At 40.3% G+C, this 13548-nt stretch overlaps 1 pseudogene; it reads right to left on the bottom strand.

Annotated features, from left to right (window-relative positions):
- Nucleotides 1-7668: 7668 nt before the first annotated feature.
- Nucleotides 7669-8955, bottom strand: LOC115646273 (annotated as a pseudogene).
- Between the last annotated feature and the right edge of the window lie 4593 nt (nucleotides 8956-13548).

A 13548-nucleotide genomic window follows, 5' to 3' on the forward strand; every position in this document is an offset into this window, starting at 1 on the left:
GAAAGACACAACAAAATGTGTTTCTGTTGCTTAAACCATAGCTACAATGCCTACTGAAGCCTCATGTTTCTGAAGAAATGAGCTGACAAGGAGTCAGTCTCATGGTCATATCTGAATGGAAAATTCTCCGAAGGGACGATTATCTAGAGTACAGTGATGTTCCACATAAAGGTGCTTGGCTCAGAGATTTTCCCAAGGTTAGTGCAGTGCGTACTTAGTGTTATTCAGTGCAGTGTGTGTGCTTCCTGTTAAAATATTCATTCTGTAATAGGTTGGACTTACCATCTCATTGTACAGGTGCTGACTTGTCTCATTTTCCCATCAGATGCTTGAATGATTCGGGTGCTTTGGCTCTTCAGCTAAAGCATTTTGCATCAATCAGTCCAGCCCCATATAAAACCTAGCCTCATTTCCTGCAGTGGCAGTAACAAGAGGAGGGAGAAATGGGAAAGTATGTGTAGTTATATAATTTCATAGGTGGCCAAATTTGTTTTGGAAGATGTTGGTAAGAGGGATTTTATGGGCTCAAGAAGCTTAAAAATAACTGACCTATGATATAAAATATCTATGGACTCTTTTAAAAGATTAGTTCATATTGATAAAATAGTCACTGTTTTTTCCAGTGATCATTCTACAGACAAAGTGATGATGAGCTGAATAAGAAGATATGGAAGGAAGAACAAAATCTACTGCACTGCTGTAAATTTCAATATTCAGATGCTGAATTGCTGAACACAAGATAAAATACAAACTTGCAGTATTTTAAAAGGGAAAAAAAGAAATCAAGTTTGTATCAGATCCTACAGTCTCTTACCCATGTGAGTAGTGCCTTCTAAACCAATAGGGCTACTTATGGGAGCAAAAATTAATCATAAGACTAAGAGTTTGCAGGATCTGGCCAGGTACTTGTGCAATGAAGCATTAAAAGAAGACATCTACTATATTAATTTACATTGATATGGTTAGACTTTTACATTAGAGATCACACAGACATTAGGTATACATGCAATAAATATTAAAATATTTCCATATACAATAGCAAGTGCATCTGTGAAAAACAAATGATAGAAACAAAAGTGACAGTGTTCTGTCAGAAAGCTGGTATGCTTCTTTATATCAGTAAAAAGGCTGATTAAAATGTATTAACACACGTGGAACACCATGCTGTTTGATTCTTTATTATAAAGCTGTGATGTTGTATGATTAAAATATGACCATGTATATCATTGTTGCTACCAATGTTATACAATTGCAACACATCTTGTACAAAGTACGTCATGTAAGGTATCAATGGAAAAGTTACAATCTATCAGATATGATTATCCTGTTTGTATCTAAAGTTATGAATATTGACTATGTACCAGTATTTCAAATGTGTTTGTTCATAGGGTAACACCCACAAGGTGTTTACATCCAATCTAGCCAGCACGTTGTGAATGAACAGTTCCAGTTGATGGCCCATTAAAGGACACTAAGCTTGCTCAATAGGCCATAAAAGAAATGTGACCCTGGCTGATGGGCCTTCTTGTGGAGGTTTTAGCCAGAGTATAGATAATGGCTGCTTCTGTGACTCATCAAAGCATTGAAGGCCATGTGACTTGCTCATGGGACCCAGGACTCCATCTTGTGCCTGTAATTTTCAACAAACTAAGACTGAGAGCAGTCCCTCCACATGAGAAAAGGTATAAAAACCCCTGGAAGCATCTCCATTTTGCCTCTTTTCTGCTCTGATCTCTTGACTATGAACTAACACTAAAAGGAGCATTCCAACCAATGGCCTGAGGACCTTCCAATCTTTTGGAAGTTACCAGAAACTTTACAAGTTAGTAGTTTATTCCATCACTGCTTCAAACCTGATACAAGAATTCTACAAGTATTGTATGTATACGATTACTTTGATCATTTTAACTCTCTTCTTTCTTTTCTCTTATAAATAAACCTTTAGGTATTAGCTATTAAAGGATTGGCAACAGCATGATTATTGGGTAAGACCTGAGTTTATATTGACCTGGCTATGTGGCTGATCTTTCAGCCACATAGATTAGAAAAACTCTTTTGTGATGGGTTAGACCCCCCCTCAACCCTGCCACCAGGGTGTCGCCTGATGTACTGGGGTTTCACTGAGCCCGCCTGCTCCATCAGCCTGGGCTCCCTTACACTGTTTTGCTGAGCCAGGCTCTCCAGCCTTCTCCAGCACACACACACAGGCAGGGACACACCTAGCTGTAGAATCACACAGAATCTGCAATTAGCTCTACATGAGAAGTCTCAACTAGGAAATTGCCCAGCACTCAAGAGCATGCCCTCTGGAGAGTAAACCCAAAATTGTATTGTCTTGTGCTGCACAGAAAACTGTACAGTGTAAGCTCATGAAATTCGTTCCCTCCATCAATGTGGAGGAAGATATGGACAAGTTTTTGTGCTCCTGCCGCCCCACCCCCAGTCTCCGGTTATGAATTGCACAAACTAGGTTTTAGAAAACAAAACAAATTTATTAACTGCAAAGGATAAATTTTAAGTGATTATAAGGGATAGCAAACAGATCAAAGCAGATTACTGAGCAAATAAAACAAAATGCAAACTAAGCTTAATACACTAAATTAGCTGGTTAATAGTAGCAAATTCTCACCCTACATGTTGTTTTATGCAGGTTTCAGAGTTTCTTAATGGTAAACTGAACTGCTTGCAGCTTAAATTTCCAGATATTCCTTTCACAGGCTGACCTTTCTTGCCTAGGCTCAGCCCCCCCCCCCCCAGCTTAGTTCCTTTGTTTTTTCAGGTATTTTCGGTAGTCTTCCTTCTTGGGTGGGGAGAAGTGGAGAAGAACACTGATTAACTCACTCCCCAGCCTTAAATAGGATTTGCATATGGCGGGAATCCTTTGTTTGACCCCCACTCCCTCTTAATGGAAAAACACTAGAAGTCCAAGATGGTGTCCAGTATCAAGCAATATGATCATCACCTCACCCTGCAGTGTCAAAGCAGCATCTCTAGAAATTTATCAGGAAAGAGTGAGATTAGCATCTTCAAGGTCCTATTTTCCTTCCTAATGGCCTATTCAGGCTGATTGTATACTGTCTGGTGGGCGTTTCCCAAGTGTAAACACAGTTGTAATTGTTACATAGTTAATATTCCTAACTTCAGATACAGAACAGATACACACATACAAATAAGATAATCATATTCATTAAATCATAACCTTTCCAATGATATCTCACATGACCCATCTTGCCTATAACACATTTTAGTTATGCCATATTTGTATCATAACAATAACTATATGAAGAATATGGGGCATAGGGTCACACCTTTGTTTGATTAAATTGATTTTCAATATCTACTCTCATTAAGACCAGTGTCTGACTGGTGAAACAAGGTCTGGGATACCTAAGGAGAGTACATTTCTGACTTCCTGTTAACCAGAGTTTGTTACTGGCTTGGTATATCTTATGGAAGAATAACCACCAGCTTGGGATTGGTCTGCCCCATTTATCAATGGTTTGTCCTGAATCTGGTATTCTCAGCTGTGACCCACTGAGGCACAGTGACAAAAGCACCTTTTATGGAGATTCTCAAGTGTCCTTAGAAAGTTCTTAGCCCAGAACTCAGTTGGCAAAAAGACAACGTGCTATAAGATTGCTTTCCTAAAATTATCCTTGTATGACAGAAAGTTTGTATAAAGGGTTTTCTAAGGTGAAATCATGAGAGGTAGTTAAAAAACCTACTAGTAAAGCATACTAAATGTTATTTTTTCATGAGTGTCAGTATTTTTTTTTCTTTATTTTCAACTCAAGACTGGAGAAAGTAACAACATGGGAGAAAACAAAAGATAAATGGCTTTGAAAAAGTGCCACGAGGAGCGATTCTCATGGGAATAAATACACTGGACTCTCAAAGAGAGGAAAATTCATCTCAGTTCAGAGATTACACCCAAGGCCCTTGCACCACTTAGAACAGAATGCTAGTGAGTCTTAAATCAGGTCTGGATTAAAGGCAATCCACTGTTCAAGGTACAGCCCCCTTTGGCTGTGCCAACATATCATGGCCATGCCTCCTTATTAACACCCCCCCCCCGAAAAAAAACCATCTAAGGGCAACAGTAGCAGGACTACTTACCCAAGAGCAGTCAGTTAGACTGCTGTGGGTTTCACCACCACAGCTCTTTGAGCAGTCTGGGCTCTCACAGAGTGCTGTTCCCTGTCATCCAGCAGTCTGGGATCTGTCCAGCAAGGGAAGGGTTTAGCCTCTGTGTGGGCCCCTTTTGACAACATCCCTGCTGAAACACAATGGTGTGGTGGCAGAAAGAGTCCCACCCCTACACACTGATGCTCTTGGGATAGTGTTGATGGGCCCCTAATACGGCAGGACTAAGAACACAACAAGAAGTATGGGGCAATTCAGCCCCCTCAGAGCTATTATTCCAAGTTCTCTGTTTTCACCTAGGCAGACATTTGTGGCATCAGTGACTTCTGGGGCACATCTTCAAGTTTTTCTTCATAACCATGATTAAGGGAAACATATCTTGGGGAAACATCTAAAAAAAAAAAAGCTGAGATTCTGAAGTCATCTAGTGACTCCAGGAGCTGGGGAACCATGCAGGGGCCTAAAGTGCATTTGCCTTAATCCAGCCCTGGTTTAAGTCATTTTGAAGGCCTTGCATAGAACCTTTGCACTGGGGTGACTTCTACCAAGAATTAGTAAAAAAGACATAGCTGATCCTCTCACTGAGGAGCATACCACGTGAGCTACACTCAGCACAGGAACTGAGGGTGGGAAGCAAATGTGGCTTGAAAACTACCTCGATACGTGGTCCTACATGGGCTGAGGTGTGTGTTAAACAAGCTTCAGGACTGCTCTAATTTCTGTTCTGATAAAACTGCCCTATAGGACCTGATCTGCATACAAGAATAGGTGGAGAGCAATACACACCTCCTTTTTCTTGGGTATGGCTACATTTGGAATTTCAAAGCGCTGCCGCGGCAGCGCTTTGAAGTGTGAGTGTAGTCAGAGCGGCAGCGCTGGGAGAGAGCTCTCCCAGCGCTGCATGTAAACCACATCCCTTACGGGTGTAGCGTGCTGCCCTGATTACACTGACGCTCTACAGCGCTGTATCTTGCAGCACTCGGGGGTGTTTTTTCACACCCCAGTTGCAGCGCTGTAAAGTGTGTGGCCTGTTACTTGGGACACATAGAGCACAATGTCAATCATTGCATGTTGGAGATATTCCATGGGGCTGTTTCTATAGAGTTTACAGCCCTTTTTATTTAACTGAAGAAGTGTGAAGCAGCTGTGGTGGAGCACAACATCTGGTCTATTGTATGCATTATCACTTTCTCTATCACAATGGTATAGGATTGAACTGGAAGAACAGATGGAAAGACTGGTCAAAAAAGGCAACATTGCTTAAAATCAAGAAACATTTCTCTTACATTTTAACTGAAATTCTCAGTTTACAAATAAAGAAGCTTTATTTCAATTATTGATGTCTGGTTTTATTTCAAGCAGCCAGCATCAAGGATTACTTAAATTGATCTGATTCTGCTTTGTATAAGAGTGTAGATGAGATCTGCTTCTTTTCTTAACAAAGAAGTATTACTCCAAAGATATACTTTTCCTTGATGTGTTTGAGTGTATATTTTATATATAATGCCTGTGTTTATGTGTGTGAGAGAGAGTATTTTATAAGCACATGCATATGTATGTGTGCATAATATAATGTACACTTAAACACACTCACATAAACACACACATAGTGTCAAGGAACAGTAAATCTTTGGAGAAAAACAAGTCTATTAAGAAAATAAGCAGATCTCATCTACACTCAAATACAAAGCAGAGCCCAATCAATTATAAGTTACCGCTGATGCTGGTTACTTGAAGTAAAACCAGACATCAATGCCTAAAATGAAGCTTCTTATAATACTTGGCCTCAGCACAGACCATGTGAAAATCTCAACCGTGGATCTCAGTAATGGAGCTGATAAACCAACCAAAGAAAACAGTTTCAAAAATTCAGTTTCTTGTAGCTCTACTGCTTTCACTTCCCAAACAACTGAACTGCAAATGTCAATGTTTTCTCATTACATACTCGATGGAAACATCCCAATCAATCTCTCAACAGGAACAGTTGCCTGCACAAACACTGCATCTGAAAGTGTTCTTCTAACTTAACAACAAATTAGCCTTTATTAATTGTCTTGCCATTCATTTTTCAAAGTCTTTGAACAAGGCGTTTAGTTCCTGTGTTTATTCTACTGTGAATGTTCAATATTAGTTACAAATGTTCGGCACTGTTATAGTTCTTCCTTCATTAAATTAGAGTAATTTACTGTGTCCAGTATATAGCTACTCTAAAAGGAAAGCAATTTTTAGTAGCACAAATGCTATACTTCAGTAAAACTCAATCTTTGTGCTTGCAGAGTGAAATTCACCCGTCTTTTGGATGGCCAGTGCAGGACCATCTATCCTATCCAAGTCATGTATAAGCTCTGTGCATCTTCTACTGCTTTTATAAGAGTCTCCATTGCAGACCTGCATAGAGTAGTCAAAAGGAGAAGGTGGGTCATGATAAAAGCTGTGGATCCATATATATGCAGATCCAGTAGCAGCAGATCCCAAACCGGAAGGCATTCAGCTCATACACATTTTTGTGATGGAAGGGAATATACAGGAATAAGAGTTTAAATACAGGCAGTATTTAACAACATCCCTAGCCAATTCAGCACAAGATATGTACTCTCATAGTTAGCAGCTGTTGTGTCAGTGGCCCAAATTAAACAAGTGAATCAGTGTAAATTATCCTACCACATCCAGGAAGGTGATCAGGGTTGAGGTTAATAAGATGGGAAGTGTAAAAAATCTGCATCCAAATTAAGCTTGTCGTATAATTAGAAAACTCAAACCTTTCCTACCCTAATATTCATTAAGAAAAATTAATAGTGAATAAATGCAGATTTGCCTAGATGACAAATATGCCAGTAAGATTATTCTAGTTGACTTCAACTCCCATGTAAATGACAACTCTTCTGGATTACTTCACAATCTCATATTTATCATGATAGCCATAACACTGCCTACTACTAAATGGTTCCTTTCTCAATTTATACATCCTCTTTATCAGTTGTTTGAACTGGGTATGGAGATTTCACATTTGTCATAAACTCACCATCACCGCTTCCTGTTTGAAGTTGGGAAGTATCTTTCCTGTGAGGGAAATGGATCATTGTTAATGTTCTGTCCTGCAAGACTGATGGAACCAGTACATTTCCAGTACCCCCCTCCCCAGGGTAATATTATTGATCAATAGGCTGAGTGGTAGCCAAAATTCGTGGTCCCTCATTAGTGTGGTGCTGTCTTGCACTACAGAATGGTCTCAGCAGCTGCCCTTACTGTTGAACTAGAAGGAGAATGCTTTAGCAAACCTTCGCATTTGAATGAGGTCTGTGATCATTTTGGCATCAAAGCTACATAAAGGCATTAAAGCCTGTTTCAGATTATACAGTTGATCACTCTACTGATGGCCAGATAGGACTTTGTAACATTCATTGGTTTTTGATTATTAGTACAACTGTTCCTAAATTTATTTTTCTTTATTCCATCTTCACAGGTGCACCAAATTACAGAGATGGTGTACACCAGATGATTCAAGAGGGAAGACTGTGGGACCTATTACTTACTGCTGGTATACTTAATAAAAGCCTTGCTGCCCTTGGACACAGCATGTTTAGCCAGTTTCCCTGGTGGCAGCAGTGTTACCTGGGGTTCTTTCAACCCAAAGCTCTTGATAACTTTTACTCTATGTAAGGTGGTGTCAGGAAATAAATCAGGGGAGACATGGCCATCCAACCGATAGATGGCTGGCGCAAATAGGACAATACAAGAGTCTTTTCACTTAAAGCTAAACTTTACTTAGTCTCAAACACTTGCACACATCTGCAACAGATTAATAAAACACCTCCAACCCTTGATAAGTACCAAAGCTGAGTGTGGCTCTCGAGTGGAACAGCGGCAGGCTTCTGGTGGCCAAATCTTCCGTCTGCTGGTGAGGACCACAAGATGTATCCAGAGGGAGAGTCCAAAAAGAATCCCCAAATGAGTCCAACTATCTCATGCTTTTTCCCCTTATGTATACATTAGTAATAGAATGATATGTCCCTTAAAGAAATCTTGTTAAGCAAGCTGTTCCAATGGGAAACCAAGAGGCTCCTTCTGACTGATTAACCAGGTATGGGTTTTTCCAGAGTTTGCACCCTTGAGACCTCAATAGACATTCCTGAGGCACATCCTGCTCTTTTAAAATGCATGTGTCTGCAACCTCAACACAATTCTTATCAGGAAGGACGTAGGGTCAAGCTGCCCTTCCCATGGCACCCCAAAACTCCCCTCCCCCCTGGCCTTTAACGATAAACCATACTGGTTTCAGGCACTTTACTGGTTTGCCATAGTCTCCCCGTACAGCAGGAGCACAGCAATCTGGATCTCCTTAGAAATAATGGTCTGGCACTTGTTTTAATGCACCAGGCAGGATGCCTCCCCAGGAATGCCCTCATTGACGAAAGATTTCATAATGCCCATTGCCTTAGAAGAAATGCCGGAGTCAGGGTGAACCTGCTTCAGCACTTTGTGCATGTAGATAGGGGTCGGGATGCCTCAGGGGGTCGTGAGGTTATTACATTGGCGTGTCATGAGCTGTCACCCTCCACCCTAAACCGTGCTTTGCCTCCAGCATTTATAATGGTGTTAAATATATTTAAAAGTGTTTTTAATTTATGAGGAGTCACGCTCAGAGACTTTCTGTGTGAAAAGGGTCACCAGTAGTAAAGTTTGAGAGCCACTGGAGTAACTCTTTTTCCTTGTCTTGCACCACTTCTTATCTCCCTTTTTCTGAGTCTTAGTCACTGCTTTCTGAGAGCCCATCTTGGGAGCAGCAGCAGCAAAGTTAGGTGGATCAGGCATTCTGATTTCTGAAGACAGTTCACTCAATAAAATACAGAAAGAACAGGCTGGAGTGCAAGTGGCAAAATTCTCATTACAACTTGGACTAACTGTGACATAGAAAGCTCTTGAAGCCCTTCGTTGTTACTATGCAAGAGGCAAAGAAGGGTTTCTTCGTTTCTATCATAGTGTCTAAGCACTGAGGAGTGGAGCTTTCTGCACAATTGACAGCCTATTTTATCTGGACAGTTTCCATGTGGGATCAGAGTCAATTTTTTTTTGGTTTGAGTAATTTTAATGTTACTACATGGATAAGATTGTTCTGATCTGGACAGAGCTGCCTGATACCATGATAGGAGGGCAATGTCTGGGGTAAGGGGAGCCAGGGCTGCCGGGGGGTGGGGGGCAAGTAGGGCAATTTGCCCCAGGCCCTGCAGGGGCCTCCATGAGAATATAGTATTCTATAGTATTGCAACTTTTTTTTTATGAAAGGGGCCCCTGAAATTGCATTGCCTTGGGCCCCCTGAATCCTTTGGGAAGCCCTGGGGGGAGCACTGTGTCTGCTCTGAATTTTGGCTAATGTCCCTCATTGAGGTCCCAGTTTTTGGCTGTGTGATTTTATTTTTTATGTCTGTTTTATTTTATGTAGGCATATTGGGTTGTGGGTTTATTATGTGCTGATGATCGTAGGATGACTATGTTACACTTTGCTATGTTGTAATGGGGCCTGGTTGAGAATCTTTGTATTTTATTTGCACTCAGGATATCTATCCATACTATGTTTTCTCAATCATTATTTACCACCTAGTAATCAGATAGTAGTTTATTACATTCAGATTATTAAATAAATAAATAATGAACACTCTGTTAATACTTAATTGCACTCGATCGGAGAATATAGAAGAACTAATTAAATCATCCTTAGTTAAGACGCAGTGTTTCCTTTCTCTACAGGTATCAGTCACAAAGGGCCACATGGGGAAATAGATGCATTCATGTTTGTTTTGCTTTTAAATCGTCTTTCTACTCTATGCTTCTCTACTAAATAAATATCTTGTTTTTAAGAAAGATTTGATTAGCCTGGGAAATTCACACTGGTCATTCATCTTTGAAGAGAGAGATGAGCAGGTGTCTACATCAGAGGGTCCTGACAAGTTCCAAGAGCTTGGGCGCCTAGCCACTGTACTCTGCTGTCAATCTAAGAGTGGGAGAATTGCAGGATTCCAGTGAAAGGGGTGTGGCAAAAGGACCCAGACCATGGAATGATTTTGAGAAACTAAAGAAAGGACTAAGGAGCATGGTGGCCAATAAACCTTTTACATGGTGTAAAAAAGTCTAATTAAATAGCAACATTATTGGACCAGCACAAGCAATTATCGTATCTATTGCATTGCTTAGTGCTTAGCTGGATAGGTATCATCATCACACTGAAGAATGTTTCTCATGGTAAAACCATTTTGCCTCTACAATGAATCGATAGATGAATATTTTCATGATGACAGTTCTACACGTAAAAGAAAAGTCCTTAAATGTATTAAGAGCCCAATTCAATTTCCACTGATGTCTGCAGCAGTTTTGCTATGGACTTCAGTGGGAGCTGGAATGGGTCCTAAGACCAGAATCACCATTTATAACCAGCTTTAGAAACATTTCTGTACTCCAAAGGTCTTGCCCAACATCCTCCACAAGTACTTCAAGAAAGTCATCACTGATGCTTGTGGCATTGTTAGCTTAACACAAGGTAACTAGAGATGAGTGTCATTTATGTCAGCATGAATTTGAAAACCTCCCAATCTATACCTCTGCAAAGACCATTACTAACACTATATAGATGCTTGTGGCTTCTATAAGCTTAGCAAAATAGCATCAGAATACCTTCTGAAAATCATTTGAAAAAAGTATCTAGGCAAATCTTTTGTCATCAACATCCTGAATCTGCAAAAAACCTGATCATTTTTCCATTTTCTTTTCCTTTGCCTCAGAGTCTTAATAGTTTTTGGAATCCACTCCAGAGAAACCTTCATTTAATCATCCACATTAGCTAAACTAAATTACAATTTTCAGTACCTGGCTTTCCCAGATCTCCAAGTAGAATTACCTTGAAGTGTTATTTGTACAGGGCTGTTAGTATTCAGAAAACGTTGCTTAATTTCTGCTGAACTCCTGAGATTTGATAGCTATAATGTCTTTTATCTGACTTCCACTTTCTTTCAGTAAAGAAACTGAAGTAGTATTTTCTCTGAGATGTATAAACCTATCAGAATGGATAGCTTCTGAATGGCAGAGCATGAGAACTAATAAAAATCAATGACTGGGTGATCAAAAGCTTGTCAGACATATTTATCTGGCACCTATATTATTTGATGTAGAAATATAGCTAGACTTTACTAATTATTTTTGTCCGCTGACTTGGACAATTAAAATGTTATGTTCATTAAATTATTTAATATGATTTTAATGGTAAGATAACATAAAGGCCTTCAATGTCCACAGCAAACAGAAAAAAAAGCTAAGGTTCTCTTCTTGAAAGGCCGACACTAAGACAACAATTTTAATATGACAATTTTTTCATTAACGGAAACTGGTGCTATTAAAAATGGGACTAGCCTAGGATATTAAGATATTAGAACATTAAGCCCTCTGTGTTAGGTTGTTCTGGAGATGCTCTGCCCTAGTGATACCTGTGGGAGGCATTGTGTCTCAGAGAGGAGCTCCTGGAGAGTTCAGCCATCGCACTGCGCTTACAAAGGCTCTCCCCACCATTGATCAGTGTATACGGGTGGGGCGGCAGGCTTGCCCCTTTCTCTTTCTTATGCCTGTGTATTGGCTAGTGCCAACAGAATCACTAACCCTGAAGAGGCCATGTTCTACCTGAGCTCATGGATTCCCATTGTTCCCATCCTGCCCTGTGCCCTCTTCCTTCCTTATATCTTCTCCATTGAATGTACCTTTTGTAGAATATCTGCATCCCCCTCCACCTTCCTTTTGTCACCAGGCAGGGATTTGGCAGAATCTGGTTTTTAATGGGCTATACAGTGCCAAAGACTGTAATCTTCAAAATGCTATGAGAACCACCTTCTCAAAGGCCACACTGGGAGCCAGTTTGGCTTTAAACAAGATAATTTCTCTTCCTCTTAACTTCCAAATTGTTCTCTCTTTCACCAGCAATGTATCACAATGAAGGATGTGTGATCTGGATTACAAAAGAGAATGGCACACTGTGGATAATGTGTGATTCCCTGTCAAGAAGGGATGCAGTTTTCAGGCCAGAGATTAGCATTGAATTTGGACTATCCCTTTTTATTAATCAAGTAAAGCAGCTGTACACTTCTGTTGCATCACTGAGAATTGTAGAGGCAATTTGCCAGGAGCAAAAGAGCTGTGCCTAATTAGCATGTATATTTACATATTTTGCATGTGATTTTAATTGGTGATACAGGAATGGTTTTTATTTTCCATCTGTATATTACTTCTCTGGAATTAACGTATTTGAAGGGGGACATGCACATTATGAAAGTAGATATGAGTTTGTGAGGACACTACAGGTTTGATTTTATAGCTTGATACATCTGATCACAAATACAAACACTTTGAGCCCTAATTTTTAGAGGTGTTGAATACTCATTGACTTCTGTTTTGAGTACTCAGCACTTCTGAAAAACAAAGCGATGTACTTCCAAAGCAATTTGTAGAAATAGTAGCCCATAGCTCTCCTGTTTCTTGAGCATGTGTTGGAAAGTGGAAGGGGAAGTAATCTCACAAGTACCATTATTTATTTCGTTATGTTATAGTACCTACTAACCCCTGTCCTGGATGAGGACCTGATTGTGCTGGGCACTGTACAGATGCAGAACTGACCCTGTCCTAAAGACTGTAAATTATATTAACTGATGCTTTTCCTGAAGCTGGAGATTTAGGTTAATAACTATAGTAAGTGGATGGGGATGGAGTCTGATAGGTTATTTAGTTGTATTTAAAGTGTATGGTTTAGACCTTTTTGCTTATTCCCTGGCCTGCTTCCTACCCTGGCATGCCCCATGGTTTGCTAGCGTCTCTACTCCCTCCTCCCAGGGAGCAACTGTGGGCTACTTGTCTCTGTAGCCCCAAACATACCTCCGTTCTCCCAGGGAGTGACTACAGGCTACCTCCGTGCAGCCTCCTTCCTGCTATCAGCTCCCTGGCTTTATAAAAGCCCACCTGTTCCACACTGGTGAATTTGCCCAAATTAGGACTTATCTCTCAGCCTTCAGTCTAATAGGTTAATTGGCCCATCTGACCTCCTTTAACCTCTTCCCGGAGAATGTTGGAAGGACACCCCATCACACTTGCCTTTATTATGTTAAACAGATAGCACTCTTTGAGTCTATCACTATAATACACATTTTCTAATCATTTTTTCATTCTCATGGCTCTTCTCTGAACCTTCTCCAATTTATCAATTTCTTTCCTTAACTGTAGTCACCAGAGCTGGATGCAGTATTGCAGCAGTGCTAAACAGAGAGGTAAAACATCTCTCAACTCCTACTTAAGATCCCCCTGTTTATGCATCCCAAGATTGCATTAGTCCAACTGGACACAGTATTATACTGGGAGATCATGTTCAGCTTATTATCC

Source organism: Gopherus evgoodei, chromosome 1 (genome assembly GCF_007399415.2).
Source record: "Gopherus evgoodei ecotype Sinaloan lineage chromosome 1, rGopEvg1_v1.p, whole genome shotgun sequence".
In the NCBI taxonomy this organism is placed as follows: Eukaryota; Metazoa; Chordata; order Testudines; family Testudinidae; genus Gopherus; species Gopherus evgoodei.